The sequence below is a fragment of the Sciurus carolinensis genome, chromosome 14 (genome assembly GCF_902686445.1).
Source record: "Sciurus carolinensis chromosome 14, mSciCar1.2, whole genome shotgun sequence".
NCBI classification, from domain to species: Eukaryota; Metazoa; Chordata; class Mammalia; order Rodentia; family Sciuridae; genus Sciurus; species Sciurus carolinensis.
In genome coordinates this window covers 71339524-71356727 of record NC_062226.1, presented here as the reverse complement: position 1 = coordinate 71356727, position 17204 = coordinate 71339524, and positions in this window count along the sequence as shown.

Here is a 17204-nt window from a genome sequence, read left to right as displayed (position 1 = left end):
ATAAACAGAAATGTTCAATTATTGTCTATAATACCAACAGTAAGTTTACTTAAAGGGTTTACCGTTTCAAATGATGGACAGTGAGGGAATAGAAGTAGTGTAAAATGTGATGTTTATGAGGGAGAAGGGAAGACAGAGGTAAAAAAATTATAGGAAGAGTGAGGGAGGAATTAATAAATGTTGGCTGTTAGTATGAGAGAAGTGAGAAAGAGTATTCAGGGAGACAGGTAGGTTGTCACGACCAGAGCGACCAACTCTCGGGTCTGGCAAGGGGCAAAGGGGAATTGGAAAATAAGAATTCACAGACACAGATCTTGAAGATTAAGCTGGTATCAGGTGGAGCCTGCTCTCTGATGGAGATGCAGATCTAAAGAGTTACGCCAGCAATCTTTATTTATATATGTCTCATCAGGTTAAAGACTATGCAACCATTCATTATTCTTTGTATTCAGGAAAGTTACAAAAACTAGGACATCTATGTAGCTTTTCCACAGTTACAATCCATAGTTGCAAAAAGCAAGGTTAGGAGCTTTGTGTAGCTCTCAAGAAAGCCCATTGTTAAAAGTTACTGTAAGGCGGGCAGCAACTGGAGAAGTGGAGCTGGTGAAACATTGTGGTTGTCTAGCATTAGAATTTCTTCCTTCCCGGGAGCTGTGTGCCTGAGATCAAGGTCAGAGCTGACAGGGCTCTTGCACAGAGCCTCCTCGTGCAGGGCATTGCTACAGTAGCTAGGCATCCTGTGCCCTTGCACAGAAACATTCCTAGGAACCAGGCATGCCACAGCCATGAAGGCATCAGAGACCCCTGATCTCAGTAACTGCTCTCCCATCCTCCATCACCACTCTCAACAGTAGGTAAGAGAAAAAAATGTATACATATTAAAAAAAAAAAAAAAAAAAAATATATATATATATATATATATAAGAATACACAACAAAACTGTAATATACTATTCAGATATCTCATTTCTCAACAGATTGATGCATGAAAAATATTTGAATTCAAAGACGGCAGAGGAGTGAGAGAGAGGGCAAAAAAAGAAGGAAAGTCTCAATGGAAAATTGAATGATTGCTTCAGTCGACTTTCACAAATTTTCTCAGCTTCCCTTCTCTGCCAATAGCTGGGGTTATCTGAAGTTTGATGTTAGCTCTAGTCCAGTGGGTGCTGGACCAGTTGAGGGGGTGGTGAGTCAGTAACAAGATGCCCTTACACCCTCTTCCAGTCTTTCCACTCATTGTAGTTGGCCCCTCCCATCCCCACACACTTCAGGACTCACTGAGCTGGAGAGAGCCCAGATTTCTCCAACTTCTTCAACCTGAACTCCCCACCCCTGCCACCCGGGGGAATTGCCCCTAGTCTCTGGCTTGCCACAGGCTTGTCAGACCCAGACTGGCCTGCACAAACCCAGCTGCAAACTGATGAATCTGGGCTTCAGTTTCCCCAGGCCCTGCCTTGCTGCTGTCCAAAGATCTCAATGCCCTTTTAACTTGCAGAGAGACCACCAGGGATGCGCTCACACAAAGGAGTGACCCTGCAAAGAGGCAGCCAGATGGTGGCCACTAGCACACTCAGCAGGAAGACCTCAGGTGTAACCAGACCTGCAGGAATCCCTGGCCTGTGTCCCCAGACTGAGGTGGCCGCACCCTGAGATGGCAGCAGTGGCAGCAGAAAACCTGCAGGCCCTGGCTGGTGTCCCAAGATGGCAGCAGCCACGTGTAACCAAACCTGCAGGTACTGTGACAATGGATTTCCAGGCAACAGCGGGCAGCAGGAAATCCACTGGCAGTCTGTGGGGCAGCCTGCAGGCTAATGGCAGACGATTAGTAGGTGGACATTGGGCAGTGGGTGATAGGTAGGTGAAAGGCAGGCAATGGGCAGACAAGGGGCAGGTAAATGGGCAAATGGTGGATGATAGTTGGCAGCCAGTGAGTGTTCTGCACTTAAAAGACAGGCGATATGCTAGTAGACAGTGGACAAGGGAGGGCAGATGAATAGGGGTAAACAGCAGGGTATCTGTGGGCAGCAATGACTTCCTCACAGAGAAACAGTATTTCCTCAGCCTGAAGCCCAAGTTACAGGACGACCAAGAATAATGCCTCCCCCTAGTCTGCCATCTTGGATCTCCTGTACTATTGACTAAGAATTCTACCATAGATCTGGCACAAGTCTCTACTATAAAGTCAGTGGGGGAAAAAAAAAAAAGTTTGTAGAGACCATCTCAAATTAATTCAAGTCTCGAATTTCATATTTTTAAAGCTATGGTATCTAATTTTTTATAAGTCAAGCAATATTGCAATATTTTATTGCCCAATGGGGACTGGGATTATGGCTCAGTGGTAGAACACTTGCCTAGCATGTGTGAGGCACTGTGTTCGACTCTCAGTACCGAATCTAAATAAATAAATTAAATAAAGGTCCATCGACCAATGATCATTTTCCTAGAATGGGTGGAGTGGAGGACTTAGGTGGTGATTTTAATGAATTTTGAGTTTCTGCCCCTTGATTTTTTTTTTTTTTGTTCCTCTTAATATATTTGAGTTATTTAAAATTACTTATTCAGTTGCTTAAGCAATATTTTCATTGTTTAGAAATTTATCTCTGTTTTCAAGAAAATTGCCTAAAGGCAAACTGGTTTTAAAAATCAATGTTTCCTACAATTAATTCATGTATTGATGACATCTGTTCACACAAGGGAGATTCACAAAAAATTTAAATGCTTTTTTTAAAGCAGCCACTTTGTTCTCTAAGTTACTTGAAATTCTTTTCCAGACAGAAATAGTTGTCTATTTATTAACCCGCCTTGTTTTCTATGGATTATTTTTTTATGTTTAAGCAGCTTTCATAGGTTTTCTTCAAAAAGAAAAACCTGAAATCGCTAATAAGATGATCAATTTTTATGGCATATTTCTAAATAACCAAAACTTTTTGCAAACATCAGAAATGCTAAAACAGAGTCTAGATTATTTCTCACTAATTTTCTACAGAGAAAAGACTAGAAGCAACCCAAATGCCCTTCATAGATGCTCAGGTAGATCATGATTAACCTAGAAAATAAAGATTGGCTGTCAAAAAGAATGAGGTAAATTATATATGAAATAGGGAACAATTTCTAAGATATATTTTGTGAACCAATTATTAATCACAACTATTTATTGAGCACCTTCTGAATGCCAGGTACTGTTTCAAGTAGGGGGACACAGAAGTTAGGGCAGACAAGGCCTCTGATTCTCAGGCCTACTTTGTTTAGTATAGCACATTTCTGTATGTGAGGCTTTGGAGAAGGTGTACTTTTTAAAAAAAGAAAAATGGATATATAAGTATACATAATTATAATGTGAAATATGCCTATGGGTTTTAAGTTGTTCTATGTATCTATCCTGTTTGCTTCACAAAGTTCTGGAAGCATACCTAGGAAAGTGGTAAAGTGACTGCCTCCTCCGAGAAGGGCCAGGATCTGAGAGGGAAACTCCCTTCTCTCTCTTCTACTGTTTTTTTGTTTTGTTTTTTTATTGTTTTTTTTTTTTTTTTTTTTGGTACTGGGTGGGGATGGAACCTAGGAGAGCTCTACCCCTGAGCTACCTCCCCAGCTCTTTTTGTTTTTTGTATGAAGACATGGTCTGTCGCTGAGACCTGGAACTTACCATCCTCCTGCCTTGGCCTCCTGAGTCATTGAGATTACAGGTGTGTGCCACCATGCCCAGTTTAATACTATTAAAGAAGTGCCATTTGATCCCTAGCAGTGCAAAAAAAAAAAAAACAGAAAGAAAGAAAAAGAAAAATTACAAAACTTGTAGCACTCAGGAAGCTGAGGCAGGAGAATTATTTCAACTTACAAGTTAGAGATCAGCCTGGGTGACACAGTGAGACCCCATGACAAAATAAATAAAGGATGTGCTGGTGATTTTTGTTTGTTTGTTTGTTTCTTTCTTTCTGCTGAGAAAACAAAGATAATTTAAAAATTGGGCAGTGTACCGAGTTCGTGAGAAATCTAGAGGTCAGCATTAGGACAGCAGCAAGGTAGGCTTAGCAATGCCTGGGTACCATCTGCTAAAGGCAGCTGATCAGGTAGCAGCCCACAGAGGAAGGAGAGCAGGACCCCTTAAGGGTGTGTGGCAAACAACTCAGGGATGGTGGACTCTCCACCCAAAACACAGTTCGTAAGTGGAGAGGGAAACGCCACACACTCCAAGATGATACGTGAAGGTTTGTTACTTACACAATAAATGAGAGCAGGGAAGAGGGGGAGCACCCCAAGACTGTCTGAAATGGCCTGAGAGAGTAAAGAAAGGAGATTGGCTAGGGCTTTTTACTGTGGGTGTGGGTGGGAGGGAGGGGTGAGGCTTCCAGTAGGTGAAGAGGGGCTTTAAAGGTTTGAACCTCCTGCCAGAGCCAAAGGAGAAGGCATAGGGGGTGAGGATAATAAGCAATCAGGAGTCAAAAAAAAGGAGCAGGAGCTTGGCGCAGTGGTATATACCTGTAATCCCAGCGAACAGGGAGGCTGAGACAGGAGAATTACAAGTCTGAGGCCAGCCTCAGCATCTAAGAGAGGCCCTAAGCAACTTAGCAAGAACCTGTCTCAAAACAAAAAATGGAAAGGGCCAGAGATGTAGCTCAGTGGTAAAGCGCCTGTGGGTTCAATCCTCAGTACCAAGAAAAAGAGAAAAGAAAAGATGGAGTTGGGCTGGGATGTAGCTCAGTGATAGAGCCTAGCATGCACAAGTCCTAAAGTTTGATCCCCACCACCAAGAAATAATAACAGTAAAATAAATACAAAAAATGGAATGTATTACATGAGGTCTGATTAATGCAAAATCACTTTCCATTATTCCACTTCTATACGAAGAAGACAGAAATTGGAGGGGAAAAAATTGAAATTCTACTGTCCTTACTTTAAAACTGGTAAGGAGGGGGCTGGGGATATAGCTCAGTTGGTAGAGTGCTTGCCTTGCAAGTACAAGGCCCTGGGTTCAAATCCCCAGCACCACAAAAAAAAAAAAAAAAAAAAAAAAAAAAACCAACTGGTAAGGAGGAATTTCAGCACTGGTGAGAAAGAGATAGTCAACAGATACAGGTAAAGAGTCATCTTAGTTCATTTTGTGTTGCTGTAACAAAAGATCTGAGACTGGGTACTTTATGAAGAAAAGAGATTGTTTAGCTCACAGTTCTGGAGGTCTTAAGAGCATTGGTTTCTGGTAAGGACTCATGACAGCATCATACGGTGGGAAAGCATGAAAGAGAGAAGGGGGAAGAGACAGACACAGGGAGAGATCACATGGCTGGAGAGATAAAAGAGAGGATCTAGTGGCAAAGATGAGAACTCAGGAAGTTGGACTAAAGAGGCTTTTCAAATCTTTATTTATTAAGATAAAATTTATCTTTTCAAATAAATGTTTTATTCATATTCATTTTGCTTGGCAAAATATTTGAAGTGATAAGATCAAAATGAAGTCAAAAGAAGAAAAGTCAAAGAACAAGAAGAAAAATAAAATCCATTTGAGAGAAGGATGTGGAGATCAGGATCAGAAATTCAACAAGGAGGCAGTCAGTAGCCCAGGCTCAGACTCTGAAACAAAGCAGCTGGGTTCAGATGTCGGTTCTGCCTGTTATTCACCCAGCAATCCTGAGTCAATGACGCTTTGCTTCTTTAAGTCTTACCTACCTCCTCTGCAGATGGAGACCATACCAAGACTAATCAAGTTGTTGTAAGGACTTAAATGAGATATTAGATACGACCTGCTGAGGATTGGGCCTTGAAGTTCAAACAAAATTGGTATTAATATATTAATATAAAAAGATTTTGAGATTACTTAGAAAGGAGGGAGAAGTGGAGCCACTCTTTTTAAAGTATACATTCTTATTTAATTCCTGAAACAACTCTGCAAGGCAGATACCATTCAACACAGAGATGGCAAGTTATGGGTCCAAGGTAGGTATTGGAGTCAGCACCCAAGCATTGGGCCTGTGGTTCTAAAACTTCACAACCTATGCCAAGCTGCTTTTCTGTTTTTTGTTAATCCTTATTTTTAAAGTGAGAGAAGAGAGGAAGAACGATGAATCTTTGGATAAATAGAAATGTGGAAGTCAACAAATGTGGAGAAGTCAGAAGAATGAAAGCAATGGAACACGCCTGAGAATAGAAAGGGTATGGAAATCAGAGGACAGGAAAATCACGGCCATAGGTATATTGTATTTGAACATTATGCATTGTTTGTGGAAATTTTCTTGGCGAGGTGATGGGGAAAACTGTATGTAAATATGTGAAATGTGAAGATTGCTCTTATAGCTAAAACCTGAGATATGAAATTAATTTGGCAATATAAAATACTTTATCAATGAGATAATATTAGAAATGAGTTATCCTGCAATTGTTTACTGATAATGTTTTCACTAAGGTAACTTTCATGCCCATAATATATATTTTTTTAACCCAGGTGTGCCTAATCACTGAATCCCATCACCAGCCCATTTTTTTGTGTTAAAAATAGCCTTATTTTTAATTGATCTAATATTTTGTTAGAAAAGCATTATGTGCACATAATGTAAAAATTCGAATAAAACAAGCTTAACATGACAAATAAAATCTCTCTACTTTGCCCAACCCTCTCCCCTCCAGTTGATAATAATTTCCCATAAATCACCTGTTAACAATTTATTCCTTAGCCCTTTTTTATTTTTTATTTTCAGACAGGGTCTCAATAAGTTGCCTAGGGCCTAGCTTAGTTGCTGAGGCTGGTCTTCAACTTGCGATCTTCCTGCCTCAGCCTCCCCAGCCACTGCGATTACAGGCATGTGCCCCCATGCTGGGCCCAATCCCAGTTTTTCAATAGCTATGATACCCTGTGCATCTCACAGGTTGCTATAGTATTCTCACTTTAAAACTCTACAACATTTAGTTACTGAGAAGCTACACCATGGGGCACAGAAGATCAAGGAAGACAACGTGAAAAGACTGACAGAATGAAAACAGTAATGTGTACCGCAGTTCCAGATGAATGCAAATGTCGTCAAATAGGAAAGAGGAAGGGGACACTGTCCTCTCCCCGGCTCATCCGCCTTCTGTGCTGGTCACTGAAAAATAACTTAGTCCTCTCTACACTCCTCTGTGGTGTTTACCTCATATCAACATAATATAAAGCCTGGTCAGCAGGCCCTCTCTATAAAGAGACTTTACCCACTTGGAGTTCATGGACTAGGCCGGAGGCAGGAGGGTAGATAATGAACAGAATCTTTCCACCTGGGTTCTCTGGGTTCCACAGCATCTGGTTTATTTTTGTAAATTGAATCCAGCATTATACAGAGTAGATTTGTATTTCCACATTATAATAAAAAAGACAAAAAAGAAACAGAACTGATCCCTCTCAGGAGACACAAAGGCAATCAATTCATTAAGCAGAGCATTACACTTGCCTGATTTATATAGTCAGAGAGTAATGTTTTGTAAGACTAGATTTTGGCTATAACTTCATAGCAAATAGGGGTTATCATTAGCTGAGAAACTGTTTTCCTCCCTCTGTAATAATGACCAATGAGTCATTTTGAATTTTAAAAAAGAGGATATTTTCTAGAGGATTTTGGATTTATTTATTTATTTATTTGCTTACGCTGTATCAAAACAATCGGTGATTCTCAGAAACTAGTATCAACGAAAGATATTCCATATAACAGAATACTTTTGGGTTACTCCAAACTTTACTCTTTAGTTTCAAAGCAATAATGATGATTGGTCACTGTCCTCGAGGGCATGCAACCATGGAATCACATAGGGCCCAAGCTCAGAAGAGATTGTTCAGGGTTTAGTGCTCTGCCAACTGTCCTGAAATCATTAATGATTTTGAACAAGGGGCTCTGCATTTTCATTTTGTACTGATCCCTAAAAATTATGTAGCTGGTCTGAGGGTTAGAAATAAAATAAAAAATAAAAAAGGGCCTGAGATATGGCTCAGTAGTTAAGTGCCTGGGGTTCAATTGCTAGTACAAAAAAAAAAAAAAAGCTCAATAGATTTGCAATAGATTTGTTTTTAGAATGCCAAAATGATTCTGAAGTTCACTTCGAAAAGTAAACCATAGGAAAACAACCAGGGGAGCTCTGAGAAATAACAAAAATAAAGAATAAACAAACTACTTTTGCAAGTTAAGAGTTTGTACCACGAAGCAATAGTTACTAAAGTAATATGGTAGCTGGGTACAGTAGTGCAAACCTGTAATCTCAGGAACTCAGAATGCTGAGGCAGGAGGATCACAAGTTCAAGGCCAAAGGCAATAACTTTGTGAGACCCTCAGCAACTTAGTGAGGCCCCATCTCAAAATAAAAATTAAAAATGAGGATGTGGCTTGGTGACAAAGCACCCCTGGGTTCAATCCCTAGTACCAAAATAAACAAATAATAAAATGTTAATAGGACAGTGTCACCTATTCCAAATTAAAATTTAGTATATGACAAAGATGAAATTTCAAACCAGTGGAGAAAAGATGGTTATTCAACATATTGTATAGACTCAACTGCTTATTAAATGGGGTGGAGTGGAGGTGTTGGTGGTGTGGAGTGGGTGGGAGGAATTTGATCCCTCCTCATTCTTTTATTTTTCCATTTTATTTATTTATAATTTTCCCATACATGCATATGATCCCTACCTCATTCTTTTATTTTTCCATTTTATTTATTTATTTTTAATTTTTTTCATACATGCATATGATCCCTGCCTCATTCTTGCGTGAAAATCCATTACAGACAAAACAAAGATTTAAATGTAAGAACAAAACTATAAAAATACTTAAGAAAACATGAGTAATCATTCATATCACAGGAAAGCTGGGAAATGCTTTTGTGAAAATGACACAAACACGGATTGAAAAAATCTGTCTAGAACAAAATGAAAAACAAAATGAAACAAACACAAAACCCTACAAACCAAGTCAAAAGATAAAATGGGGATGATATGTACAACATCATGGGTGAATGGCAAGATGTGCACACACACACACACACACACACACACACACACACACCTCCTTTGTTGCCTACTGTGCAGTGTCGTATTTTAAGTGATAGCAAACAGGTCCCCTAAAAATCAACATTAAAAAGTCCCTAGTAGAAAATAACACACATAGAACACGAAAAAGCAATACAAATGATTGAGAAACACAAATACAGGCGCAACTTCATCAGAAGAAGTTTGAATTAAAGCAAAAATAAAATACTGTTGTTCCTTGTATCTACAGAGGTCCCCACAGAAATCAAAACCCATGGATATTCAAGTCCCTTAGAAAATGGTCTAATGTTTGCTTATAACCTACACACCTCCTCCTGTATACTTTGAATCATCTCTAGATTACTTATAATACCTCAAACACTGTACCTGCTATGTAAACAGTTGTTGCACTGTATTGTTTAGGGAACAATGACAGGAAAAAGCCTGTGCATGTTCAGTATGGGCATAAATTTTTTTCCCAAAATGTTTTTGATCCTTGATTGCTTGAATCCTCAGATGCATAACCCATGGATATGCAGGGCCAAGTTTTAAAATCTATTTATGTTTTTATTAGTTCATTATAGTTTTACATAATTGTGGGGTTCATTTTGACATATTCATCAATTATTTTGTCTATCAGTCATGAAAATTAAAAAAGATTCGTAATATCCAATATTTGGGAGCACATTGTTTGCAATCAGACTGCATTACTATCACAGGGAACTAATCATAAAGTCACTAAACCAAAATACTCATTCTCTTCTACTTCATCCTGCTGATATAAATGGTCCAGTTCAATTTGGAAAGCTTTCCAAGTAAGAACCTTGCCCTGGACCCTGTGACTCAGCTCCCCTGCTCCTTCACAGGCTCTGTGATCTGTGTCATGCAGGCAGCCCCTGAGGGTGGCCTGGCATGTCCTCTGAGAGTTTCTGAGATTTTTGTTCCCTCTACGCCTATGGGCCCTTTCAACTGACGTTTAGTCTTGCCTCCAATTGATGTTGCATCGTTCCCTCCCAGGCTGGTCTTAAGTCATGCCAACAAAAGACAGCTATTTCTTAAGTGAACAGGGCTACTTCACCCACGGGTCCCTGGCTCATCCTCTCTTGTGGCAGTATATAGAAAACAGGGGTATGAGCTTCATAGAAGACACTGTTGGAAAATATGTTGTGCTCCATTTATGCTATAAAATTTCAAATGGTGAATTTAATGTGACTAGAAAATGAATTATGATTCATATTTTCCTGCATTCTTCAGGTAAGATTTGCATTTATTCTCATCATCAATGAAGCACAGGAACAATCTGACAGAGCCATTGAAAGTCAGTGGATGATGCACTGTTAGGAGTAATAATGTAACCAGCACTAAATAAACGGTACTAGGGGACTGCATAGGTAAGATAACTTACAATGTTTCTATACAAATTCCCAAGAGCTATGGTATTTAAATTAGTAACAGAATTGCCTCTTTTTTTTCTCAGGGTGAGATATATTAGCCAGGAAGGATGCATTTGCAATAAAGAAGAGATGATTCCTGGACCTGCACAGGAAAATATGATGCACTTATTGAACAATAAGCAAATATATAAGTACTTCTTCTCTACTTGTTATTCTACATTTACATCGATAAATCACTAAACAGAGGCCAATGAATTCTGTAACACATTTAAAAATTAAACTGCTCACTTTGTAATCAGAAAGGGGATTTTGGTTTGTTTTTTAAGACAGGGAGGCATTACACCTAAGTTTTACAGTAACTGCGTCTACGTGTTGGCTTCACAAGGAGACATTTTCTTGCCATACGTTCTATAATGTGGTCGCATGAAATTAGAAAATAGTGCTGGGGGTAACCTTAGCCAGCTCTCTGTTATAGTAATGAATACCTGAGATAAATCAATTTATAAGGAGGGAAGGTTTATTTTAGCTTAAAGTTTTGGAGGTTGCAGTCCATGGTCTACTGGCTCCGCTTCTTTGGGGGTTGGGGGAGGCAGTGTGGAAGTGTGGCAGAGGAGCCTGCTCACTTCAAGGTGGCAGGGAAGAGAGGGGACTGGAGTGCTAATCCTCTCCCAGGGCATGTCCCTGATAACCTAACTTCCTCTCACTAGGCTCCACCGTCTCCCAATAGTCCAACAGTGCCCCAGCCTGGGGACCGAGCCTTTAACACATGGGCTTCTGCAGGACATTTCAATTCAAACTATATCTGAGCTGCGGCTCAGTGGTGGAGTGTGCGCTTAGCACGCACACAGCCCCGGCCCATGATCACAAAGCTACTTAAATAGTAGAATCAAATTCTCCTGAGTTCAAAGTCGATGCTTTTTTCTCTTAAAATCTTTTGGGCTGGGGTGCGGCTCCATGGTAGAGTGCTTGCCCAGCTTGCACAAGGCACTGGGCCCTGGATTCTGTTCCTAAATGCAATGTGGTGGTGGCGGTGGCACACTTGTAGGCTCAGCTACTCAAAAGGCTGAAATAGGCAGATCTTAAGTCCAGGAGCAGGACACGAGCCTGGGCAACATTATTCAAAAGAATAATGATAATAATAATAAATAATAATAATTTAAAAAATACCAAGGTGAACAACTTGGAAAATAACTCTCCCTGTTCCTCAGTTACCTAGTTCCTTTTCCTGGAGGCTGTCACTGTTAGTTTCTTCAGATCCCTAAAAAGATACAAAACCTGCTCTACATATGCATTTTTGTCTTTTTAAACATGAATGGGAGTTGGGTGTGGTGGTATATACCTGTTATCCTAGTAGTGGTACTGGTTCAATCCCCAGGACCAGAAACAAAATAAAACAAAAACATATATGGGAAAAACAAAAACAATACAGACAGACAGACAGACACACATACACACACATGCACAGTTCTATACTTTGCTGTTCTTATAATAGTGGAGATCTGATTATTTATTTTTGGTAGTGGGGCTTGAGCCCAGGGGTGCTTTACTATTGAGCTACATCCCCAGTCCTTTTTATTTTTTGTTTTGAGACTGGGTCTCACCAAATTGCTGAGGCTGGCCTCCAATTTACAATGCTCAGACCTCAGCCTCCCAAGTTGCTGGCGTGCACCACCATTCTTGACTGGAGATCTGAGACTTTCTTAACAACTCTACAGTATTCTAGCAAATGGATGCTTGCATCATAATTTATCAACCAGTTCTCAAGCTACTGCTATTTCCAACAACATTGAACTTAGAATTCTTACACATATGCCTATAAGTACATGTGAAAGAACTCATGTAGAAAGTATAAATTCCTATAGGTGGATTTGCTGAGTCAAAGGGGATGCTCACTTAAAATATATTGCTCAACTGCTCATGACAGACATTGTATCAATTTTACCTTCACTACCAGTGTGAATTCATCTTTCACAGCAAGTTGGCCAACTTCTTGAGCTTTGTCATTCCCTGTGTTCTTTTCAATGTTGGGGACACTACCTGCCTCAGTCCCAATTCCTCCATTCACCATGTTTTGTTTTTTGGTACTGGGAACACTACCACTGAACTACATTCCCAGCTCTTTTTATTTTGAGACAGGATTTTGCTATATTGCTGAGGCTGGCCTCAAACTTGCAATCCTTCTGCCTTGGCCTCCTGAGTCACTGGGATTACAGGTGTGCACCACCATGCCTCGCCCATTTTTGCCAGATTTTTTACTTTAGACAAGCCAATCTGCTCTTTATGAACCTTCTCCTCATTGGACAGAATGTCCATTTTCTAAAGCTCCTTTGAAAATTAAAGAACATATGTCAAAAACCAACCATTACACAAATGATAGGCCCAAATTGGTATTTTTATATATTCTACTTATAAAAAAAACTCTTGTACTTTTCCTCCACTTCTGTTCTCAGTATACCAACATTTTGGTCCTTAATATTCATGTCTTCTTTCAGCGTCTTTCTTACATACCCTGCCCCCTTCCCTGAGTCTGATGGACAAATGAATCTTCCTAAACTGGAATTCTAGTTGTGCTACAGTCTTGCTTAAATTGGAGGTGGGGGGGATTCTATACTTTATCCTCCTTTATCTAGCCCACCCTACCTTCCTACATGACTTTTTTTTTTTTTTTTTTTTTTTTTTTTTTTAAGGCTCTGGGGAATCAAACCCAGGACTTCCTGAATGCTAGGCAAGTACTCTACCACTGCGCTACATCCCCAGCCCTCCAAGTGATTTTTTATTATTTCCTTTTGCCACTGTTAAAATTCCTTTTGAATACTCCAGCATGAGTAGCATAATATTATGTGCTAGGTTAAAGTACTAGTGCAGTCAGTTGCTCTGATTGGTAATTTGTACCTCAGGGTTCTAAAAAGAAAGCCCATATTAAAGAGGCAGCCATCCCAACTGCAGCTGCTAAATCTATATATTTATTGATGCACAGAAACTTTGTTAATTAGCACAGGGCACGTCAGAAGTAGGTTTTTACTAAATTGATGGCTATCATGATAAGCATGATGAATCATGGTGAATGAATGGGAGATACGGGTTCTGAGAAATCAGATGTATTCAAAAATGTCTTTGTCTTAATAGGTTCACTAAAATGTTCAGATAGACGCCTGTACTTTATGGACATGGCCTAAGAACTGCAAGACCTATACCCTTTATCCTAGGGGGTGGCTCCCGAAGCTTGAACCCATAAGAATTCTCTGAACAGACATGTGGGTCTAAAGATTTCTGGTTGTTTTATGCCAACTTAAATAAAAAAATCCTGCCTCTGGAATATTATTGCACCTGGACATGCAAAATGTGAGTAAATCATTCAAAATAATGAAGAACTACAACTTCATGATGCTTACAAGTTATGGGTAGTTTTATGCCTGCATGTGATAGATGTTTAATAAATATCTGAGTGGCAGAATTTGATCTAAAACTTATTTTTTAATAACCTGTTAACAAGGTTGTAGGGGGAGAGCTAACACTCATTCATTTTAACTTCTACTAGTCTTTTTTTTTTTTTGCAGTGCTGGGGATTGAACCAGCCCTCTATTAGTCTTTTACCAACAAAACCCCAAGAGGTGTGCATGACCAAATTCTTAGGCCAGCTGAATGTTTATTTATTTATTTTTTTTGGGTGCTGGGGATCGAACCCAGGGCCTTGTGCTTACAAAGCAAGCACTCTACCGACTGAGCTATCTCCCCAGCCCCCTGAATGTTTATTTTTAACCATATGAATACCTTTCCACTTCCTGTAACACTATGACTGATCTCCTGCATGCAGTTTCCTCTGATCCCTGGTAAATCGCAACCCCTCTCCTCCCAGTTGCAGTAGTGTTCAATGTCACTTAACTGTACTTCAAAACTGGTGTCTTTGTGGTCCACTTATTGCACTTAGTAGATTGTTGTGTCTTTATGTGTACTGGGAATTAAGCCCAGCACCTCAACATGCCAGTCAAGCACTCTACCATGGAGCTACATTCTGAGCCCTTCTTTTTTATTTTAAGATAGGGTCTTGGGCTGGGGAGATAGCTCAGTCGGCAAAAAGTGCTTGCCTTGCAAGCATAAGGCCTTGGGTTCAATTCCCAGCAACCCCCCCCCCAAAAAAAAAAAAAAAAAAAAAAGATAGGGTCTTGCCAAGTTGCCAAGGCTGGCCTTGAACTTGTGATCCTCCTGCCTCAGCTTCCAGAGTAGGCAGGTTTACATGCATGTGGCCACCATGCACAGCAGTAGACTGTTTCTTGAAAGAAGACTCATGCGCAGGCCATACCTTTTATTTCTGAAACTATGAACTACAGTGCTGTGCTCGCAGTACATGTAAATATGAAATGAACAATGTGATGGGGATGTTATTCAGTGGTAAGAGCACTTGCCTAACATATCAAAGCAGCTTTGGATATTTTTATCCTAGCAAAGAAGACAGACAACAAATAAAATGTAAATAATAGTAAGTGCTTTGAAGAAAAATGAAACAGGGTAAAAGAATAGTATAGGGGATGATGAGTGCTATTTTGAATGGGTGTAGAGTGGGGAAATACATTGGTTGTGAGAACTTTTGATTTTTACGTGTTAAAAAAATCTCTCAGGCTGGGAATACAGTGCAGTTGGTAGAGTGCTTGCCTCACTTGCACAAGGCCCTGGGTTCAATCCCCAGCACTACAAAAAGGTGTGGTGGCACACACCTGTAATCCCAGCAGCTGGGGAGGCTAAGGTAAGAAAATTGAGACTTCAAAGCCAACCTCAGCAAAAGCAAGGCCCTAAGCAACTCCGTGAGACTGTCTCTAAATAGAATACAAAATAAGACTGGGGATGTGGCTCAGTGGTCTAGTGCCCCTGAGTTCAATCTCAGGGACCCCCCCTCCCCCACCCCCAATCTATTATCTTTTCTCTGGAAATATTGTCAATGGGCCACAGAGTTATCAGTTATTTCTTGGGGGGTTAGTGGTATAGATTTCTGCTCGTTTGCCAATAGTCACTCTTACCTTCTTAATAAAGTGACTGCAAGTTACTCAGGCACACATCCATGTGCAGATGACCATTCTTGCATCTAGATCACTTGCATCTAGATTAGGCTAAGTGACCAAGTTTTGGACAAAAGTAATGTGCTTCTTGCAGACCAGGCTCTTAACAGGAGTGGTCATATCCTTCCCATGTTCCTTTTTCCCTTCTCCATGGTTTAGATACAGGTATGTTAGTTAAGAGCTGAAACAGCCATCTCAGACTAAGGGAAGGGCTGAGGGTGGCAGAGCTATACACTAGAACTTGAGTACAAAGCTGGAACATCAGCCTAACTGCTTATGCTGCTAAGAATAAACGTCTTTGGTCAGTTATATTTGGGTCTTTGCCACAGTGGCAGAAGAAATCTGTACCCTAAATTGGGGGCATACTGAAGAAGCAACATCTAACCCACAGGAAGTTAATTATGTTACTAGGAACTGCTTATGATATAGCTTCAACAACTCGAGACAAGGTAGCTCGACAGCAAGCCAGGATGGCATTTTAGAAAACATTTTTACTGTTTTTTCAATCACACTTCTGCCATATATCAACAGCAAGAATTTGATAAAGTCATGACATTGTTAAGTCCGTTTCTCCATCAGTAGTATAGGGTTGCTTTACATAATGTCTTTTTCCTTATATTGCAGTCATTTCTTTCAATCCACTCCTTATTGAAAAAGTGGCAGGAATGGTCAGCTGACCCTCTTGGCAACCCATCTTCTCATCCCTCACTCTGAATGCCCAGACTGAATGCCAAGAGTGTGTGTCTTTCTGAGAGGCAGTAGGTAATACTTGTAGAAAAAAATTTTTTCAGGTGTTTCCAACCTGCCTAGAAATAGCTCACCCATGTTGCAGACTTGGATAAAAGTAGGGATAGAGTCAGAACTATTTTTAGGTAGCTCTCAGCTTCCCCAACTCCCCTTAGCACAGCTTATAATGAAGCTATGTGGAGTAGCCCTGTACTTTTCGAGATCTTTTTGAGGCTGGGTTGGTCCCACCCCACGCCCCATCACAGTGCTGGTGTTTTAAGACCAGGGTCTTGTGCATGCTGGTTAAACAGTCAACTACCTCCCCAGCCCCTTGGTTTTTTTGAAAGAAACTATCTTCCAATTTCCAGTAAGTCATTTTTAATCCAGTAATGAGCAAATAGAGTCACATGTCACTTAATGGTGGGGAAACTGATAAATGCTTTAGGTGATTTCATAATTGTATGAACATTAGTAAACTTAAGACAAACTAAGATGGCTACAATGTCTCTAGGCAATATCGTCTTATGGGACATTATATATGGGGTCCACCGTCGACTAAAACGTTGCTACATGGCATATGACTATAGCTGTATTTCAACATTAAAAAATAAAATCCTTGCTGGGCATAGAGGTGCATGTCTGTAATTAGAGTTACTGAGGAGTTTGAGGCAGGAGAATAAAAAGTTAAAGACTAGCTCGGGAAACTTAGCAAGGCCATTTCAAAACAAAAAATAGAAAGGTTGGGGATGTAGCTCACTGGCATAGTGCTCCTGGGTTAAATCCCCAACACAGACAAACAGAAAATACCACATACCCAATTTTCCCATTGGGAACACAAATAAGCTCAAATTGTCAACACAGTCCAACTTCTCAAATTATAAATTTTCCAAAATATATGGTATGACTCTAAAATAAGGACATGGATTAGGGTAGCTCATGTAACATTCAAATTTCATGAAGATAACAAAATATGTGAAAATACTTAATCTGTAATACCCAAGATTCCCTCAAAACCTGCAGGTTCTGTATCCTTTGAACAAAATTGACAGTATTTATCAATAAG